The 5,719-nt window shown below is 36.6% G+C and overlaps 1 pseudogene; it reads left to right on the forward strand.

Annotated features, from left to right (window-relative positions):
- Positions 1-4,322, forward strand: LOC147504397 (polyadenylate-binding protein RBP47B'-like; annotated as a pseudogene).
- Positions 4,323-5,719: the final 1,397 nt, after the last annotated feature.

The raw sequence follows: 5,719 nt of genomic DNA on the forward strand, positions 1-5,719 counted from the left end.
ATGCTTTGTCAAGCAGTTGAGAAAGCTAAGGTAGGACTCTCATCTAGATTTGAAATTGACATCGATTTGTGTTTCGCTACTGCTGATGTATCAGCCAGAAAAGATATATGTACGCTTTACACTTACTAGATCAAGGTTTGAGAGCTTGCAATCCCCTTCAAAAAATATTAGGAAAACATAAACCCTTCAAACAAAGTATGCAATAAATCATTAGCTATCAATATACATATATTATTTATTCAAGTGGACTTTAGGTTTTTGAGTAATTAGATATCTATGTAGCAAGTCCGGCCATAGGCCGGGCCAAATGGCTAGTATATCTCTACTACTAGTATAGCCTATAATGATCGTGGCCTCTTAAATTCATCCGAGACTTTTCTGACGCATAATGCCCTTGATGAATAATAAAATCAGATGCCTAGATATTTATTAATGAGGACTACTTTGTCTTTTTATGCCTTTATAAATTTTAAGTACCGATATTGTCCTTAAATAAAAAAAATTGCTTAACACCTTTAAATAGGACCAATCAGTCTTTTCATGTGGTAGTATATTAGAAAACCAAATCCACGCCATTTTCAATTGTACGCCTTACTATTAATGTCATTTAATTAGCAATAATTGGATTATTTAATAAGAGGTTCAGAAAAGGAAAAGTCTAATCAGAGAATAGGAACCGATTCTTTTCCATTCTCTCCCACATCCTGGAACTAGAACAGAAGCTTAAAATCGATGCTTACCCCTTCTTTGTCTCACATAGAATCTCTTAGAAGTCCTCTCCCACCTAAAAAAAATAAAATGAAACAGAGAAAAAGAAGGGCGACTAAAAGGCGGATATTCTAAGAGTACCCGATAAAGAAAAATGAAGCAACTGACTGCTCAACAAAGCTCGACGAAGAGGTTGCAAATTTTGTCCAAAATCCCCCGTAAGACCAAAGGAAAAAAAAAGTAACCATCTATCGCTGGTGATCCGAATGGATTAGAAGCATTGAGTTAAATCAGCAGAGCACATGCGCATTGAAAGGAATGCACTATTTTCTACTTTGTCAAGTTGCATATTCTCTTCCTTACATTTTATCAATCTTTGATTCACAGCAGCAGCAGCAGCAATGGACGATGAGTGGAGGAGGAGCATAACAAACAGCAACATGGTCAGTACCACCAACAAGTAATTACAATCATCATAACTACCAACCAACTACTCTTGAAGAAATAAGAACTCTTTGGATTGGTGATCTTCAATACTGGGTCGAAGAAAATTACCTCAATACTAGCTTTGCTCACACTGGAGAGGTAAAAAGAACTCAATGCCCATCTTCTTTTATTTCATCTTTTTGTGTTTTAATTAATATTTAGTATGTTGGTAGGTGATGTCAATAAAAATCATACGTAACAAGATTACGCAACAGCCTGAGGGTTACTGTTTTGTGGAGTTTGCTTCTCATGGGGCTGCGGAACGAGTTTTGCAAACATATAATGATACACTAATGCCTGGGACTGACCAACCATTTAGATTGAATTGGGCATCTTTTGGGATTGGAGAAAGATGTCCTGATGTAGGACCCGAGCATTCTATTTTTGTTGGGGATTTAGCATCGGACGTTACGGATTATTTATTACAAAAGACTTTTAGAGCGACATCGGATCCGTTAGAGGTGCTAAGGTGGTGACTAATCCTAATCTTGGTCGATTCTAAGGGTTATGGATTTGTTAAATTTTTCGATGATTGGAAAGGAAACTTGCTATGAGTGAAATGAATGGGGTGTATTGCTCAAGCGGGGCCAATCGCATCTCAAAGAAGGCTACTTGGTTTCCAAAGAACCGTGATATCTTGACCGAAAGGTAAGAATCTTTTTCCTAAGAAAGAAACGATACTAGTGCTATATTGGTGTTTATGTTGTATTGAACATTAGAGTTATTGGTGCTAAGTTCTGCTTGAAAATGGTCTTACATAGTTTGCGGATATGCATAGTACTCAACCGTCCACCGCATCGATAAAAAAAAAGATAAGCATTGTGCACCGTCCATTGCACGGTTTTGTGCCTTAGAGATTGTTAGTGGATGGTTTATGGTTATGGGCGGACTTACAAGTAAAATTTATTCTCTACTTTCTCAATTTGTTTGTGGCGCGATATATCCAACACCTGCTTTCAACAACTGCGATAGTGCGACCATTTCCAGCTATAGACAATGATATTACCAACACAATGAAGAAGTCAAGGTAAATATATTCGAATGAATTTCATTCCCATCTTTAAAAGTTAATGATTGTCTTATTTCTACTGTAGATATTCGTTGGTGGTCCGGACCCGAATGTCACAGAGGAGGAACCGAGGCAAATATTTACCTTGATTTGGTGATCTTGTCTATGCAAAAACAATACCGAGGGTAAAGGATGCGGCTTTTATACAGTTTGGAACTAGGTATATTTGAATCCCCCTTTTCATTGTATTACCGGTTTTATTTTGCTTTAATTTATATTTTCTTATATTTGTTTATTGATTAATTTATGTAGTACCTTGTTTTGTTTCGTTTTAGACTTTAGCTATTGTCAATTGCTTGCTTGTGACTTCCAAATTCTAAACATTAGAAGCATGCTACTTTTAGCACATTATTCTTTTCTTTTTGCTATTAGCAATTTAAGGGTATAATATTGTATTTCTGCATTGGTGATCAGTCAGGATGGTCATTTACATTCATTGATATTCAATTTCTTTTATCTATTTGTTAGTATTTAAGGTTTTAAATCTATGTTTTTCTGTCTAGGCAATCTGCGGAAGTAGCAATACAGAGATTGAATGGAACTATGATTGGCCAGCAAACCGTACGCCTTTCATGGGGTAGAAGTATGACAGCTAAACAGGTAAATCTATGATATATGCTTGCTATTGAATAGGGAGGGCCTTGAATTAGATTTCTATTTGTGCATATATGGTGTGAGGATGAACTCTATAACGTTTTATTCTTAGAAACCAGTGAATTTTGTTTACTATAACTATTTCCATACTTATGAACATTTTGAGGAGATTGAGGATTTGAACGATTTATTCCCTGGCGAGTTTCAAAGCAACAAGTGCATGATGTTTTATTGTCACATTCCTCACATATTAATCATGACTGGAACACAATTACCCCGACTTCCTTCAAAGTTCTTTTCTTGATTTTTAACTTGCCAAATACTGTTCTAAAATGTTGGAGTTCCATTTTTACATGGCCAGCGACCGATGTTTTCTTGTCAAATTACATGATCAGCCGGGCGTCTGGGCTCAGCCATCAGATCCCCATCAGTGGAATGGTGCTTATTATGGTTATGGGCAAGGCTATGATGCATATGGTTATGGGGCTGCTCCAGACCCTTCTTTATATTCATACGGTGCATACGCGAGATATGGGCGGTATCCTCAACAGGCAAGATATTGCAAACACTTAATTTGTCAAATAATCCTTATGTTCAACGCTTCTTTAGAGAATTTTTTTGGCATGTGTTTGATTGGCCTAAAAATTTGATTATTAGTGTTACTTCTTATTTATAGGTTTATGAAACACTCGAGAATTGGTGTGCGTCTATGTATTATGGACACTCCATATTTTAAAAATAATCCATGTCAGATATGTATCCATGTGTTTGTGTTAAACATGACACACACGTATTGTATGTGATATACCTAATTTTTGGTTCTTCACCATATTGGACACTTTGTATCGGTGTCGGATGGGTATGTGTACCCGTGTCAATTTAAATTAGGTGTGTGATACTAGATTCAAACAAAGGAGGACTAAATGATGGAAGAAATTATCTATTGATATTTGGACTCTATATATTATTTTTTGCATCTGTACATTTTAATTTTCTTTAAGATGAGCCCTGTTTCATCCTTTTAAATTTAAATTATGTAAGTCATGAAGGTATAATATACATGAATATAATTCCATTGGTAACCTAACTGTTCTCAAGACATTTTCAGGCGGAAGGCACACAAGAGATGGTAGCTATGGCAGGTGTTGTCCCATCTGTGGAGCAGAAAGAAGAACTATATGATCCGTTGGCTACACCTAACGTTGACAAGTCAGTTTTTTCCCCTTTTGTCAGCTTTCATAACTTTATTCAATCAGGTCTACTATTTACTTCATGGTTTGTGTCTAAATCTACACTCATTGTTAACTCCTTATATGCCATGTTAAATTATGCATATTTGGCCGTCCATGGAAGTGCTATGGTTGGGCGACCTTTGTGGTTGAAAACTTCAAAGACTTTATCAACAAGCTTAGCCTCATCGATTACGGTGGTTTTTCTTATTGGCATGGTTGCTAGGAAATCTTGATCCGGTTTCTCTATTAATTGAGAACTTATTTTGATAGAATAAATCTTTGCTTTATTACTTGGTTGTCCATGAAAATGCCATGGTGGGGCAACCTTTATTATAGAAAACACTCTCAATCGTCTCACAAGTCACAACAACCTTAACCCGTGTGCGGTTTGTATTACGGTTAAATCCTTACGGTGGTCTTTCTTATTTTGAAGGCAACTTTGGTGTCTTTACAAGGAAATTCTTATCTGGTTTGTCTCAAATTATTGTGAACTTCTAATTTTGATAGGTCAAAATGCTGCTTACTTTGAGGTCCCCGGAAGTGCAATGGTGGGGCAACCATTATAGTTGAAAACCTTGACACCCTCAACGACAAGCCTAGCCCCCACGCTTTCTTTATAGGATTGTGTTTCCTTTTACGAACCTGCGAGTAAGATGAATATACATCTTTATGGAGTTCAAATTATACATCTTCGATGAAGTTTTATGTTTCTTACAATTTGAATAAATGGTGTTAGTTAACTTGCAAAATTCAGGTATACAATATTGAAGAGCAAGACGCTTACCTATATCCTTCTTTAAATATTAAGTTCATTCCCTCAACAAGAAAATTTAGCAACTATAAACACAATTACGAACAGTACATCAATTTTCTCCCCCCCCCAGGCAAATTATGTTTACACTCTTCCTTAAGTTTTGTTTGACATTGCGTGCATAGCACGTGCATCTTGCTAGTATAGAGTGTTTCTACAGCAACTCACACTTTTGAATCGAATTTGTGAACACACTGACGTGGCAAGTAGAGAGACCTTGATTTTCAGTACTTCTTTGACCAATACACACGCACCCCTGCCTGATGAGTGCCACGTCAGTGTGTTCACAAATTCTGTTCAAAAGATTCGGTTGCTATAGAATTTTGGGCTAGTATATTATAGCTCTCCCCTCTTCAATTGAGGAAGCCTTGCTAGAGTGTCCACGTGTAGAGACTAATTAAAAAAAAAAAACTGAGAAAAAGAAAACAGTTTCATTTAGAAATAACCCACTGGACCTCTTCATTCCCAAAACCCTTCGTCTTTCTTCCTCTCCCATCCCATAGGGTTACGGGTCGTCTGTTTATCGAAAAAGAAAAAGCCTTTCCTCTAAACCCACCGTACTTTTTTCTTCTTAAAAATCTCTGGCTACTTCTCAAATTCAACACCCATATTGATTGTCAAAAATATTTCACTAACTGAGATCCATCACTAAATCAAAGATCAAGTTTTGAGTTATACTATTTACTCAAAATTTATTAGCTAAAATACCTCCAATACACTTTGCAATCTGCTACAGATTGAGTTTTTCCATCCTGCTACGGGCTACTTCTTCACTCTCCTTTTGGGTGCAGGCTTGATGCTCGAATTAACAGGTTGGTG

Source organism: Coptis chinensis, chromosome 4 (assembly GCF_015680905.1).
Source record: "Coptis chinensis isolate HL-2020 chromosome 4, ASM1568090v1, whole genome shotgun sequence".
Taxonomy (NCBI): Eukaryota; Viridiplantae; Streptophyta; class Magnoliopsida; order Ranunculales; family Ranunculaceae; genus Coptis; species Coptis chinensis.